Genomic DNA, 16,190 nt, shown 5'->3' with positions numbered 1-16,190 from the left:
CTTCATAGTCCAGTACATTTTTTTGTTTATAAAGCCATGGATTCCCCAAAATAGCCTTAAAGTGTGGAGCACAAATCAGATCGAAACTGATAGTTTCGTTTTGATCCATACGAATAACCACATTAACTGGTATTGTTTGAGTGGAAACTGGTCAGAAACACGCCCGGTAGACACCATTTCAGAGCGATGTGGTCCAAACTGGACAATCACATTCAAACCACCATAGGCAAAGCACACCTCTACACACAACAGGTGTACTCAGTCCAAGCCCTGAAGCCCCGGCTGACCATAGAAGAGAAATATAGGTCAGGATAGATCCATACCAAACAAACACACAATCTCCATATAACAACCAGGGTCAAACCTCAACCCATCCAAAGGGAACTGATTTTCTTTTCTTTCTGTCTAACCAACCGCCACCACTAGACGTTTTATGTTCTATGTTTTATGTTTTATTTTGTCTTAAGTCAGCGGCGAGAATTTTAACCAAGAAAGTGTAACTATATGTCTGTCATTATATGTAATTTGTATTTTGTAAATACCAATACAAATATATATATAAAAAAAAAGAAATTTCAGATCTATCGATTGTGCTAATGATTTCAGACCGAGATTCAGCAATAATCAGTATTTGTAATTCTTTGTCAAATGAAGTATCTGAAGGGTCCTGTGGCTCTGGAGTTCAATAATACCTGCAGAGGAATGTTATAAGAACCAGAAAACCACAACAGGTTAGCAGCTACATGAAATTGGGAATGTGAATTATCTTGAGACGTATTAGCAAGACAATGGGAGACCATGGTTTCTTCAGTACCCAGGGGTTTGGTCTCCTGAACTACCAAGTGTTTGCGTTACCCTCCTCTTCTTTTGTAACAGTCACAGCCTTTGGTCTAATCTTTGGTTTTGCAGTACAGTCTTTTAAGAAATGACCACCCTTGCTACAATATAAACACAGTTTCTGATCATGACCACGTTGCTGTTCTTATCTAGACAAAGAACCACAAAGACTCCCTATCTGCATTGGTTCAGGTTCTTCAACAGTTCTAACTTCTGGTCTTTTTTGCAGACTACCACCACCTTGGCGTCTGACTCAGCTCGTTCTCCTTTGTGCTCAGAAAGTACGTGATCCAATTTAACCATTATATCTATCAAATCCTTGCAGGTTTCTGGCGAATCTACAACTTGAGGATTGTGGTGATGTGTCGCGCACTCCTGTTAAATTATGTACACAATGTTCTCCACTGTATGCTGTTTTTTAAGCAATTTAAGCGTGCTAGGCGGGAATGAGGTGGCCTGCCTCTCATGGAACTTTGCAGAAAATGCAGGTGCAAATGTGCAGGGGCAAGTGCACCTTTGAATCTACGACTTGAGCCAGTAGATCATTTAGCTCATCACAAAGACCTCTGTAAAACACAGAAGCACGTTTTTTGCTCTGGCCACACAGACTAAAAGGTTGAATGAGGTTAAATAAGACAGCAGGTCTTATTGCTTTATTTTAGATTGAGCATTCCGAGTCAACTGAATACATGAAGGTGTGGAGGTTTAAGAGCTTCTTCATTTCAGCTCTGAGTGCAGTAAAGTCATAAAGACGTGGGACATCCCTCTCAACAAAGGGAAGTGACCAAGAAGCTGCTGTACCCACACATTACAGAAAACAAAGGCCACCTTGGACTGGTCATCTGAGAAATACACTGGTCTACCTATGAAATGCACATTGGCATTGTTTTAGCAGTCTCACCGTAAAATCGTTCTGGGGAAGTGAGTTGCACAGCCGCGAGTGTGACTACATGAATCAAAGATATGGTGGCCCCCTCCGTTATGGACTGTGGTGAAGGGCTGGCAGGGTCAAAATATACAAATGTAGGAGGTTTCAATAAAGCTTTTGTCTTTGAATGTGGACCACACTCCTACCCTGCACTCGGAGTACAAGAAGGGCCCTTCAGGAAGTCTAACTTATGTGTAATATGTTGAGTGTCTTCCTGAGTTTGTCGTAAAGCCTGTCTCATGTCACTAGAGTTGCTCTGTAATGTTTCCAAGAGGTTCACCACCTCTGTAAGGGAGGCAGTCTGTGAATCCATCATACCCAGACAAGATGTAAGAAGGCCTGTTGTTCTGTTACTTTCTGAGCTGTAACCTTCAGGCGTTCGATCTCTTGGAGGCACAATGTTGTCTCAGATGCTGGTTACCAACTCCACCCGAGAACTAGCTGCATCAAACACCTATTGGTACTTGGGGATGAGTCAGCCCTAAGGGGCATGGGATTGAGAAGAGAGAAGGAGTCTTCCTGTCTGGTGCTTCTAATTAGTCTGGTCTGATCGCACATATGTGTTCTCTCTGACACTAGTTGTACTTGGCCATGAATGGGACAGTGGTCTAGTAAACTGTGGGGAGTAAATAACAATTTAGTTGGTACATGTGACCGTAAACTCCAATCAAACAAGTTCCCCGTGATGACTACATAAACTGAGTTAACCACTTTATTCCCTCATTCCCACTAATGTGATGTAGGATGGTGGTAGGGGACCAGGTACAGGAAATGCTAGGGAATTAAAGAACTACAAGGATTATCTGTAAGAATTCAGAATGATCTGACTTCCACTATCTCAGCCCTCTCCTTACTGCTGAATACCTGAGGTGAGTGCTGTAACATCTACCACAAGGTTCTGTAATCAGGATTTAGCAATCTATGATATATCCAACCTAAATAAAGTCTTCAGTTGACCAATTATCAGGTTGAATAGTTAACACACTATTCGCCTTTCTGCATTAGTTAAACTTTGCACTCTTAACCACAATACACCACTTCTAAGTTGCACTGTTAAATCACCATGCACCAGTTCTGAGTTGCACTGTTACATCACATCGCATTTTTTTATTTTAAAGTGTCCAAGGTAATAGTCTCCATCTGTCTTCCTATAGATTCTGCAGAGATTCTAGATGCCAAGCAGAACTATGCTGACTGAGGATGCAGGACTACAAAAGAACTGCTGGCTGGAAAGCCCTCTCAAGAATAGTGAGTAAGGCCTTACATGTGCTGCGTGTTGCTGTGTGTCACGTTTAGCATAGGTAGAGGGGGGATTACACTATAGAAAGCCCACATGAGTGTATGAGGAACTTTGGAAGTGTGTATGACTTGTTACTACATCTCCCATAATGCCAAGGGAGTCCTTACTTGTCCTATATCTTTTCTCCGTACTTAAGCTCCTCCCACAAACAACACAGTGCTTGTCACTTTTATTCTATCGTCTTACCAGAAGGTTGCTTTCTGCAACGCTTACCGTTTAGCGGCTGCCTGGATTCCAAAAGCCCACGTCTTCTAAAACCGCAGGGGGCCTTTCCTGCAATCGAGGGAGACTGCCACAAGCAAGTTTATGCTCGCGTACGCGCTGGAGGACGATCGCATTGCACCCTGACATCAGGCTCCGACCTATGAAAATGCACTGAAGCGCTTTTTCACCTCCTGTCAGCAGGACCCGATCTGAGGACTAGCGCTGAAGGGCATTACTTTGTGCATTCCCTGGGGCCAAGTTAAGTTCATGTATACGCACTGGAATGCGATTACGAGTAAAGATAGGCTCGGAGTGCTCTTCTTCAATTATTTTTTGTTCATTTGTTTTTTGGGTTGCTTGCCAATACACGCTGGAACCGCATGTTAAATCAGAAAAACTCCCCTTGGACCCAAGTGGAAATACTCACCGCTACTAAGGGGATTGTCTGGTCTAAGAGAAGTACCTCCACAGTGGCTTCTTGCTGAAATGTATACGCAGTGTCTTTTGCTTCATAGGGTACTTTACTCTTGGAAAACAGTGGTGGAGAATATTCTTGATTTCTTTTCTTTATTTTTACCTTTTGTGCCTTTTTGTATCTGGATAAGTGCGGCTGTATTAACTGTAAGTGCATCACATATAGAATATTGATATATTATGGTGGCTTAGGGTGGTGACTTCATGTGTGTTGTGTTGTGTCTCACCTGCAGGGAACACGGGGCGACCGTAGGAGTGAGGTCTACAAGTCCAGAACATATCCCTATTGAGTGATTTCGCTGCTGCACCTTTATTGTTTAGTTTGTCCCTTTTTTCCCTTTCCCATACTGTGGTGTGACCTGCGGAGTGGGTATATATATATATATATATACTCACAGGTGGTTTCATACAGGGGGAAGGGTTATATGGCATCTTCCATTGCTCCCGCTGTATCTGGCGTTCAAGGTTAGTGGTTACCCGTTCTCTGTCGTGACACCGTGTTGTCTATAGCACAGCTTTCCAAACTTTTCATGTTGGTGACACACTTTTTAGACACGCATCTGTTCGCGACACAGTAATTCAGTTTCACTAGCAAATAACGAAATGTACAGGGACGCAACATATCTCATGAAAACCTTTCATTGGTATTTTTTAAAATATATGATTTGTAAGAACACACATACATTGGGTTTGCAGAAATTTGGCAAGCAAAGGGGTAGATACAGATAGGGATGTTACGTTATGTTACGTGTTCTTCTATAGCGCACGGCTGCCCCAGCTAAGGGGTGTCCCGGCGCTTTTTCAAGCAGCAAGAAGAGGGCTACCCCATAGTCCGGCACGCCTTAGCACAACAATAACTATGGATCTAATTCAAAGAAAAGAGGTGGGTCTTAATAGCCTTCCTGAATGGCAGAAGGTCGTTTAGACCACGTAGTTGCGACGGTGGAGCATTCCACAATTTCGCCTCCAAATAGCCGTAAGAACGGCCTACCAGGTGTGAGCGCTTCACCCTGGGGACCACTGCCAAGTCTTGGCCCTCCGACCGCAAAGAACGACGGGGGACATATGGACTCAGCAAAAAACAGAGCATGGGCGGGGTTGCTAGCTTCAGGACCTTAAAAGCAAGGCACAAGACCTTGAATTGGATCCGCTTGGCCACCGGGAGCCAATGGAGCCTGGTCAGGGTATCTGTTACTGGATGAAAGCAGGGGAGACCTATCAAGGCTCTTGCAGCTGCGTTTTGGACCCGCTGCAATCTTTTAACCTCCGCCTGGTTGGCCCCCAAAAGTAGGGAGCTTGCGTAATCAAGACGCGACAGGATGGTTGCCTGCACAATAAGCTGGCGGGTGGATGAATCGAAGAATTTAAGGATGGGTTTAAGGTTGAGTAAAGTACCAAAACAGGTAGCTGCCACTTTTTTGGTGTGAGTGGTGAAGTTAAGAGAGGAGTCGATCCAGACTCTGAGATTCTTTACTTCTGATTTATGCTCGGGGAGATTCCCCATCGTCTCTGGCGACCATTTCTCTCCCCATTGCGACACATTCTTTCCCACCAGTAGGACCTCGGTCTTACTGGCATTTAGTTGTAAATAATTCGCATTCATCCAGCCAGCTACGGCCGTAAGGCCGTTCTTAAATTGAGAGGCGCTCGAGGCACTAGGCTCCCCCAGGTCTACCACTAGCTGAGTGTCGTCAGCATATGAAATCATTGAAAGGTCCCATTGTTTGGCTACCTCAGCTAATGGTTGGACATAAACATTAAACAGCGTAGGGCTGAGTGCTGAGTACCCTGGGGTACACCTTGCTCAATAGGTCGTTCTTTGGACAGAAATGGTGGTGTGGAGACGCGGAAGGATCTTCCAGTTAAGAAAGCCCGAAACCATTCCAGTGCAGTGCCATCAACACCGACTCCCTTCAGCCTGTGCAGCAGGACCTCGAGCGAGACCGTATCAAAGGCGGCACTGAGGTCCAATAGGATCAGTGCCGCCGTTTGACCTGCGTCCAGTATAGTCCTGAGATGTTCTGTCATGCTCAACAGAGCCGTTTCGGTGCTACGGCCAGCTCGGAAACCATGTTGTGAGGCGTCCAGGATATTATTTGAGTGGAGAAATTTCGTCCGAATGTTGTTGACGTGAGTTTCTGCCACCTTCGCAGGCCAGGGAAGCAGAGAAATGGGTCTGAAATTCTCAGGCTTGGCGGGGTCCAGCGTGGCCTTTTTAATAATGGGGGACACCGAAGCCTGTTTCCATCTTGCTGGTATTACAGCTGATGCAAAGGAAGCATTGATTATCTGACAAAGAGGATCAAGCACCAGAGCAGAAGCCTCTCTAAATTGGGCAGGTCTTAGAGGGTCTGCTGGCGAGCCTGATTTAATTTTTCCGCATAGTTTGGAAAAGTCTTGGCGGGGTCCAGCGTGGCCTTTTTAATAATGGGGGACACCCAAGCCTGTTTCCATCTTGCTGGTATTACAGCTGATGCAAAGGAAGCATTGATTATCTGACAAAGAGGATCAAGCACCAGAGCAGAAGCCTCTCTAAATTGGGCAGGTCTTAGAGGGTCTGCTGGCGAGCCTGATTTAATTTGTCCGCATAGTTTGGAAAAGTCTTCCTGGGTCATTTCTGGAATGCTCAAGAGTTTCTGGATCGGCTCAGCCTTACAAACAATAGAGCCAGGTGTGGAGATAAATGAACCATAGATCGTCCGGATTTTCTCCACAAAAAGGAGGCCAAGCTTTCACAGTGAGAATCGGAAGCGACTGTCATTATCAATGATTTTTTGGTGCTAAGATCCTTTAAAATTTTAAAAATAGATTTTGAAGGGTTCTGACTAAGCCTGATCGCCTTAGCATAATAAGCCGCTCGTGTTTTGCATATTGTTCTGTGATAATTTTTTTGTGCTATGACATATTGTATTGTATGTATTGTATTGTATGGCACATTTATAGAGCGCAACTGTCACCCCACGGGTATCCTGGCGCTGTGATCCTCAATGGCCTGAGCACGATATTATAGTGGCAGCTGTAATTACAATGTCCTTGGGAAAAGATGAGTTTTTAGTCCCTTTTTAAAAGAGGATAAGTCACCCATGCTTCTAAGAGACAATGGCAGCGCGTTCCACAGCCTTGATGCCGTATAGCTGAAAGAACGACCACCCATTCGCATCCTCAGGATCTTAGGAACTACCACCAGGTAGGCTGAGGCAGAGCGAAGGGATCTAGTAGGGGTGTACCAGGAGAACAGCTCCTGCAGGGAGATCGGCCCCTGACCGTGGAGGGCCCGAAAGACCAAGCAAAGGGCTTTAAAGTCAACACGTTGGGAGACTGGCAGCCAATGAAGATCCATAAGTGCTGCCGAGGAAGAATCAGACTGCCGACGAGAGAGTGCCAGCTTGGCGGCAGAATTATGCACCCGCTGCAGTTTGCCCAACAAGGTAATAGGTGCCCCCAGAAGTAGTGCGTTGCAGTAGTCAAGTCTGCTTAAGATGATACTACGCACTACTTCTGGTCTGGCATGGGCCGGGAGCAGGGGAAGAATCTTCCGCAAGGTGCGGAGCAACAACATACAGGTGGACACCGTTTTATTCACAAAGCCATCCAGTTGGAGATTGGGTTCGAGCATCACCCCTAGATTCCGAACGGAGTCTGCCGCCGCTACCGTACCCTGAAAAGAGGGGGGCCAGAAATCCTGGGGTAAAGGCCGGGAGATACGGTCCATCGAACAGTGCAACACCTCGGTCTTAGAGCTGTTGAACTGTAAGGAGTTGTTGCTCAACCATTCCGCCGTGGTGGTCATACAATGGTGGAAGGTCTCCTGTGACACCGCATTCTTACCTTCAAAAGAGAAGATAAGCTGGGTGTCGTCGGCATAGTTGGTGACCGCAATGCCGAAAGATTTAATTAACTTGACCAAGGGGCAGAGGTAAAGATTGAATAGGATGGGACTGATGGCCGATCCCTGAGGCACGCCCTGTTCGACCCTTTTGATGTTAGATTTAAAGGGTGGCAAGGCGACCACCTGGTGTCTGTCACCAAGGTAGGAGATCAGCCAGTCCAGGGCCAAGCCCGACACCCCAGCCTCCTCCAGCCTCCTGACCAAGATGGCATGGCTGACAGTGTCGAACGCTGCCGACATGTCGAGCAGCACTAAAAAGGCTGCTCGACCTTCGTCGGCGCGCGAACGAAGGTCATCCAAAATGGTCACCAGTGCCGACTCTGTCCCATGGGCTGGTCTGAAGCCAAACTGCGCCAAGTCCAGACAAGCATTGGTCTCTAGGAAGTTGGACAGATGTTTTGTGGCCAGTTTCTCCAAGATTTTAATCGGAAAAGGGAGCAATGAGATGGGCCTATAATTTGCTGGACACATAAGGTCCAGCGTTTCCTTCTTCAGAAGCGGGGAAACCACCGCAAGCTTCCAGCTGTCCGGGACCCGGGCGGTGGCCAGGGACTGGCAACAAATCGCATGGAGAGGAGGAAAGTGCTCGTCACGGAACAGTTTCCAAAATTTGTGCGGAAGTGGATCAAGGGGAGAGCCTGAGGATGCTCCGTCCGCTAAAGCACAGAAATCCACCAAAGAAGGAAGGGGGAAACTATCAAGCCGGGCTTTCCCGGCCTCCACCTCCATAGAAAAAGGCGGTACAACAAGAGATGGCAGCTGAAGATTGGAATCTGACGGAGTACTCAGCTTGCTCAAGATGGTAGCAATCTTGGAGGAGGAGCCAAGATGGCGCCTGGGTCGGACGCTTAGTCCCTCGGCTCCGGGAACCGTCTTCTCCTTTGTTCTTATCCTGTCGGTGATCCTGCGCCAAAGCGGCACGTTGCGGAAGCCGATGGGTTCCGACGACCCATGGTGAAATCCTGAGGCTTGCGCTTCCTCGCAAGCGGGTGAAACGTCCGACCGCAGTTTGCGGCCCGCAGCGGCCCTGTGACCGGGACCTCGAGTGGGTGTCGAGGCCGGTTGCCAAGTGAACAACACCGGGCACCAGTAACTGTGGGGAGCCGGTCGGATCATTTCTACCGGAAAACGGCCGAATTTTGAAACGTGCGCCCTGTCGGACTGCAGCTACGGAGCAAAGCGTACCCGGCGGTTTATTGGGGGAATCGTATGATTGCAGGTGCCCGGATTGTTGGTTGCCACGACACTGCTTGCGCATTGTCCCGCTATCGGCGGGAGGTTCCCGAATTTTCCGCCTCTTGCACGTCGTACAGGGCGGCTTCACTACAGGACACTACCTATGGCACCATATGGGTTTTGTTTGCCGCTCCTTCACTATACAGTGATTTGATGCCCCGCTGGGCTCGGAGTGTCTATGCCACAGACCGCTGAGGGTGACAATGGAATGCGGCTTTGAGGAGTCTGGGCTGCAATGTGGTCGTGGACGTGTGGAACAGAGGGACATGTTCGAGGGGAAGCGTGGACGCGACCAGGGATATGGCGATCTACTGGCGGCTGTTGTCTTCCTTCGTCATGATATGGTATACTCTGTTCGAGCCCTGACCAGCAAGGTGGATGATATTCTGTGTGCCCTGGGAAGTTCGAGTTTGGCTGATTCGCGGGTCTACAGCGACCTTCCTTGCCCCGCGTCTGTCTACGACAAGATGGCTGCCCTGTGCGACAATGCTGGCTATGAGACTCCGAGCCCCGAGAGGACTTTTGCTGTGGATGGTGTTTGCCCGAGACGACGTGAAAATCTCGGATTGCAATCTCAACGGGTGGATTCTCCCCGCGCCCTGCTCCCCGTTACCCGGGGGCCGCTCCGGAAGTGGTCGGACACTGAGTCTTCTCTTCCTGGCTCAGCTCCGCTCTATATCATGAGGATGGTGTGCTTTTGGCCCGGCCTGGGATCGCTAGATCTGAGTGTATATGTTACGGTTGAGTGGTTCACTCGAATTGCCGCTTTTGGACTGCTGTTCACGCCCTCCTGGGTCGCTTTGGTAAGCAGTGTTGGACAAGATAAAACGGGACAGGGATGAATGTTTCCTACCACAGACTGGCGGTTTCTTCGTTGCTGACCGAGATGGCTGTGCGGCGTGCTGATTTCTCTGATTGCGCAATATGTCGACTTCGTGCTTTGTGACTTGTATGTTAGTACGGTTTGCCTGGAACTATCGATGGGCTACCTCCTGTGCCTGCTCCGATGACTTTGCCTTTGTTTGTCACAGAGACCCCCTTACCCGCCCCAGCGGCGAAACTGAACTCCTGTTTTTCTTTCTCCGTGCTGCGATTGCTGATACATCTCAGCTCTCTGTTTGGACTTCTGCCCCCCTGCGGACCGATCTACCCCCCATGTCGCTATACTGGTCGCCATTTTATCGATTATATACTGGACTCGTATTTAGTATTTTGTTTTATATTGACATATGGTGGATGGACTCTGTGGCTCGAGAGGGTTGGGGTGATATGCTCGTCTCCTGGTCGATTCCTGGTATGCGACTTAGTGGCGCCTTTGTTTCTACCCGTGGAGGGGTGGGAGGTCCCTTTCTCTGTACGTTTTGTGGCGCTGGATGACGTGTCGTTCTGGTCTGCTTTTGGCTGTGATTGTTGGGTTGGGCGGAGGGCGGCAGCCGACCATTTTGATTACTGTTATTATGCTCCTCCCTCGTGTTTTCTTTTTCCGCTTCTGTTCCCCTTTTTGTCTCGTTTTTCCTTCTTCCTTCTCGCTATATTTCGGGTTCTGGTTTAGGGCGACAGGCACGCTGTCGGAAGGGTAGGCCATAGCCTTCTGCAGGGGTGCAGGGTGGGATGGGTGGGTTGGGTTCTATTTGTTGTTTGTTTTCTGGTTCTATGGCCCTTTTGTATCTCTTTTTCGTGAGGCCGCGTCTGTCTCAGCCTCCTGTGGTGTGTTTGGAGTGGGGTGTGTGGCGTCGTTCATCCTCCTTCTATGGTTAGGCTGCTTTTCTTCTCGACTGCCATACCCTCACTTGTGCTGATACTCCTGTTGTCTCCTGTGTTCCCGCCACGGGAGGCCTGTGTCGACGTGTCTTCTTCCTTTCGTTTTTATATTTCTTTTCCCTTTTTCATTGTTTCACCTTGTCCTCCCTTCCCCCTCCTTCCCTCCCTCTTCCCCCCTTTTTTCCTCTTCCCCTCCCCTCTCCCTTCCTTCTTCTTAGAGGTTATTATGACGGGCTGGTTTTGATTGCTGCCTCCCCGATCCCTCTGTTCTGGCTTGGTTGTGTTTTGGGTGGGGGGCAGGTGACGATGATGATGCTCAGGGGCGGCTATGTTTCACATATCCTGACTTGCTTGTGTGCATGGTGTTGTCTCCCCTATAATGCGGCCCCTTACCCCCCTATTGACGCTGAAGTTGGTTATGGGTTATCGGTTGTTTATATATTGTAAGTCAGCCTGTCATACGCCTTTTCCCCATATTATAAAATTAACCTCCTTTTGCTTCTGTGTCTTGGCCCTTTGGTTCCTATGTCTTTTTTTCCCCCTTATGATTATATTACCTCTGCTTTGTGCTGATTGATTCTGTATTATTCGCATTGGGACCTCTGCTTGCTTTGCACATTGCGGCCGGCCGGTTTGGTTGTAGGCCTCGACTTGTCTCTCCTTTTGATTTCAATAAAGGTTTAAAAAAAAAAAAAAAAAAGATGGTAGCAATCTTGTCCTCGAAGGCCTTTGCCAACGAGTCACACAGCGATTGAGAAGCTGGGATAGCAGTTGCGGCGCAGGACGGGCGTGACAAATCTTTAACGATTTTAAACAAGGCCTGAGATTTATTTGATATTTATAACAAGGGGTGGTGAGGGACAGAGTCTCTGAATTAAGCAGAATACTCTCACCCAGTCAAAAGATCAGGGCTAGATCCAACACCGTTTTTTAGCTCATTGCACCATCCCAGTTTCAGAACCTGGCTGTATGCAAATTAGTCTGTTCCTGTCCCAGTGCATGATGGGAACAGGGCAAACCAAACTACAAAAGCCAATTCTTACACTGGGAAGGAAACAAGCTTCCGGGGACCGGTTTCTGGCATTACAGCCGTCTTCGGCCCGGCTTGCTTGAATCCTGATGGTGCAATGAGCAAGGGACTCATGTCTGAGTATACCCTTCCACGCTTAGGGTGGACAAAAATATTTACAACAAGGGGTGGTGAGGGACAGAGTCTCTGAATTAAGCAGAATACTCTCACCCAGTCAAAAGATCAGGGCTAGATCCAACACCGTTTTTTAGCTCATTGCACCATCCCAGTTTCAGAACCTGGCTGTATGCAAATTAGTCTGTTCCTGTCCCAGTGCATGATGGGAACAGGGCAAACCAAACTACAAAAGCCAATTCTTACACTGGGAAGGAAACAAGCTTCCGGGGACCGGTTTCTGGCATTACAGCCGTCTTCGGCCCGGCTTGCTTGAATCCTGATGGTGCAATGAGCAAGGGACTCATGTCTGAGTATACCCTTCCACGCTTAGGGTGGACAAAAATATTTACAACAAGGGGTGGTGAGGGACAGAGTCTCTGAATTAAGCAGAATACTCTCACCCAGTCAAAAGATCAGGGCTAGATCCAACACCGTTTTTTAGCTCATTGCACCATCCCAGTTTCAGAACCTGGCTGTATGCAAATTAGTCTGTTCCTGTCCCAGTGCATGATGGGAACAGGGCAAACCAAACTACAAAAGCCAATTCTTACACTGGGAAGGAAACAAGCTTCCGGGGACCGGTTTCTGGCATTACAGCCGTCTTCGGCCCGGCTTGCTTGAATCCTGATGGTGCAATGAGCAAGGGACCATCACCACCCCTTGTTGTAAATTATTTTGTCCACCCTAAGCGTGGAAGGGTATACTCAGATGTGAGTCCCTTGCTCATTGCACCATCAGGATTCAAGCAAGCCGGGCCGAAGACGCCTGAAATGGCAGAAACCGGTCCCCGGAAGCTTGTTTCCTTCCCAGTGTAAGAATTGGCTTTTGTAGTCTGGTCTGCCCTGTTCCCATGATGCACTGGGCCAGGGACAGACTAATTTGCATACAGCCAGGTTCTGAAACTGGGATGGTGCAATGAGCTAAAAAACGGTTTTGGATCTAGCCCTGATCTCTTGACTGGGTGAGAGTACTATGCTTAATTCAGAGACTCTGTCCATCACCACCCCTTGTTGTAAATTATTTTGTCCACCCTAAGCGTGGAAGGGTATACTCAGATGTGAGTCCCTTGCTCATTGCACCATCAGGATTCAAGCAAGCCGGGCCGAAGACGCCTGAAATGGCAGAAACCGGTCCCCGGAAGCTTGTTTCCTTCCCAGTGTAAGAATTGGCTTTTGTAGTCTGGTCTGCCCTGTTCCCATGATGCACTGGGCCAGGGACAGACTAATTTGCATACAGCCAGGTTCTGAAACTGGGATGGTGCAATGAGCTAAAAAACGGTTTTGGATCTAGCCCTGATCTCTTGACTGGGTGAGAGTACTCTGCTTAATTCAGAGACTCTGTCCATCACCACCCCTTGTTGTAAATTATTTTGTCCACCCTAAGCGTGGAAGGGTATACTCAGATGTGAGTCCCTTGCTCATTGCACCATCAGGATTCAAGCAAGCCGGGCCGAAGACGCCTGAAATGGCAGAAACCGGTCCCCGGAAGCTTGTTTCCTTCCCAGTGTAAGAATTGGCTTTTGTAGTCTGGTCTGCCCTGTTCCCATGATGCACTGGGCCAGGGACAGACTAATTTGCATACAGCCAGGTTCTGAAACTGGGATGGTGCAATGAGCTAAAAAACGGTGTTGGATCTAGCCCTGATCTCTTGACTGGGTGAGAGTACTCTGCTTAATTCAGAGACTCTGTCCATCACCACCCCTTGTTGTAAATTATTGAGATTTATTTGAGGCAGATAGTAATGTCTCCTCAAAGAACCTAGCTTTGGCGCATTTGATCTGCGCTTTATAGGCAGCCAGTTCTTGTTTGTAGAGAAATTGATCAGAGTCAAGGTATTGCTTCCTCCAGACACGCTCAGCCCGCTTACACTGAAGTTTGAGCTGAAGAAGTTTAGTTCTGTCCCGCGTTTTCCGCAGCGGAGCCAGAGTGTCCAAGGAGATGATAATTTGCTGGCTAAGGAAATTATAGCTGTCGTCCACACTGCCTCCCAACGTGAGGGCTCCAGAGAGCAAGTTTGGCAGGCTTGCCTGCTTCAGGAGCCTGGACCATTGTCTGCCAAACTTGGTGGCTCCCAAACTACCGCTCTTAGTGTAGCCTGCTGGGAGCGATATGGAAAATTGGACGAGAGCATGGCCCGTCCAGCATTGCGGTAGGATATTCCCAACAATTACCTGGCTTGTGTCTGCGAAGATCAAAATCAGGGCGTGGCCCTTTAGATGGGTCTGAGAAAGAACTAGCTGCTCCAGATGGATGTTACAGCACGCTTGAGCCAGATATTTGAAGGCTGAGTTTGTCGGTCCGTCCGGCCACAGATTGAAATCACCTAACACCATAAATCTGGCGTGGGTGTTCGAAAGATCGTAAATCAAGTCCGTGAGCTTGGTTACGGTAGACAGAGCACTGGCCGGGGGTCTATAGCACAACAATCCAGTGTATAAAAACCCCACCATGTCCCTTCAAGGAGAATCCCAACAGCTCACATCCCGGGATTTCCTTAATTTCCAACTGGGAAAAGTCCAGTGACTCCCTGTATATCAGTCCTACTCCTCCTCCCCTAGCCCCAACACGAGGATTGTGTCTAATTTTGTATCCTGGAGGGCAGGCTTGCCCCAACTCCACCGAGCTTTCTACCCTGGTTCAGGTCTCTGTCATGAAGAGTGCATCTAGCTCATGATGTTCAATGAGTAGAGCTATCTCCGCATGATGCCTACTCAATGATCTCACATTAAGCAGGCCACAGGACAAGAGTTCCAGGCGCTTACTAATTGTGGGAGGCTGATGGTCAGAAGAAACACGGGGTTTCAGACTGAGGAGTTCATCGCTAGTGTAACTGATGCGGGAGGGGGACATAGGAGCAGCAAATCTGGCCGCCTGCGCGCCCTGTGCGCGAACGGGTGCAAACGGGCTTACCTCTGGCGCACCTCCGGCGCGCCATCGCCGCGCCCACGCTGCGTGCTGGGCCCACCATCCCTATTTAACACCGTGAAGCGCGGGAGTCCGCCGATGCGAGCCTCTAGACCGCCAACCAAGATGGCTCCTAGTAAACGGCCCGTTCAAGATAACACCTACCCAAGATGGCGGCTAACGCCGCGATGCAAGCCTAACAAACAGCCAAGCAGTCTAAATCCCACAAAGTGCGGGTGCGACCACTATTATGGTGCGGGTATGTCCTACGGCTGTTTGTATCCCCTGAATTATTTTATGTCAAAGGTGCCCGTGTGACAGCGCGATCGTGCACAGTGCAAAAGGTTTAAAAAAAAAAAAAGATAAAAACTGGCAGCTACAATATATATACGCGCATGCAGGTAATAAGGATCTACCTGAGCTTGAGGGGGTAACTCCTTAAATGTGATTCTGAGCGCGGGAGTCCGCCGATGCGAGCCTCTAGACCGCCAACCAAGATGGCGCCTAGTAAACGGCCAGTTCAAGATAACACCTACCCAAGATGGCGGCGAATGCCGCGATGCAAGCCTAACAAACAGCCAAGCAGTCTAAATCCCGCAAAGCGCGGGTGCGTCCACTATTATGGTGCGGGTATGTCCTACGGCTGTTTGTATCCCCTGAATTATTTTATGTCAAAGGTGCCTGTGTGACAGCGCGATCGTGCGCAGTGCAAAAGTTTTTTTTTTTTTAAAAAGATAAAAACTGGCAGCTACAATATACGCGCGTGCAGGTAATAAAAATCATGGCCTGTTGCGCGGTTGTTTGCCCTCTCCCATCAACTTGTCTCACAATAATTTTTCTCACTTATTCCGCAGCCCAGGAGTCTTAACTTTCCCACAGTGGTGGCAATGTAGCACAGTATCTCTTAGCAGTTACACAATTCTGCAATACAATCGGAGCGAGTCAATCAGAGTATTTTTCTCACTCCCTTTTTCCTTCCTGAGAATGAGGTTGAATTTAACGGGGATAAAGGAATGCCACAGGAATGCAACCAGTTCGGGACCAAGGTAGGCTAATTCAAACCCCCCCACAAATACCTGCCGTCATTCAGTGATATCAAATGTGTCTGCGCATTTCCAGATAAATATATCAAGAATAAGGTAAACCGCACTGTCCTTAAAGCAGGATACTATGTAGGCAAATTATAGGTCCAGGTTTTTAAAGGGCTCCAAAAAATGTAAAGCTGTCTGAAGTCCAAAGTCCCAAACCACAGGGGTGCCCTGCTCCCGACTTTGCCGTAGAAGGCTGATCAGGGACACTGCAGCCAATGTCGCTGGAGCTTCCACCCAGCCCTGAATCAGCTGTTGCAACACCTCTCTTTGCTCCCTCGTCTCCCTCCACTCTCACCTGCCGCAATTTTCCGGCCGCCAGGAGAACCAGGAGTGCAGGGGAGAACTCGGGTTCGAGCGCGAGAGAATAGGACTGCCGCAGCA

The sequence above is a fragment of the Lissotriton helveticus genome, chromosome 11 (genome assembly GCF_964261635.1).
Source record: "Lissotriton helveticus chromosome 11, aLisHel1.1, whole genome shotgun sequence".
In the NCBI taxonomy this organism is placed as follows: Eukaryota; Metazoa; Chordata; class Amphibia; order Caudata; family Salamandridae; genus Lissotriton; species Lissotriton helveticus.
Note: the sequence above shows the minus strand (reverse complement) of the source record.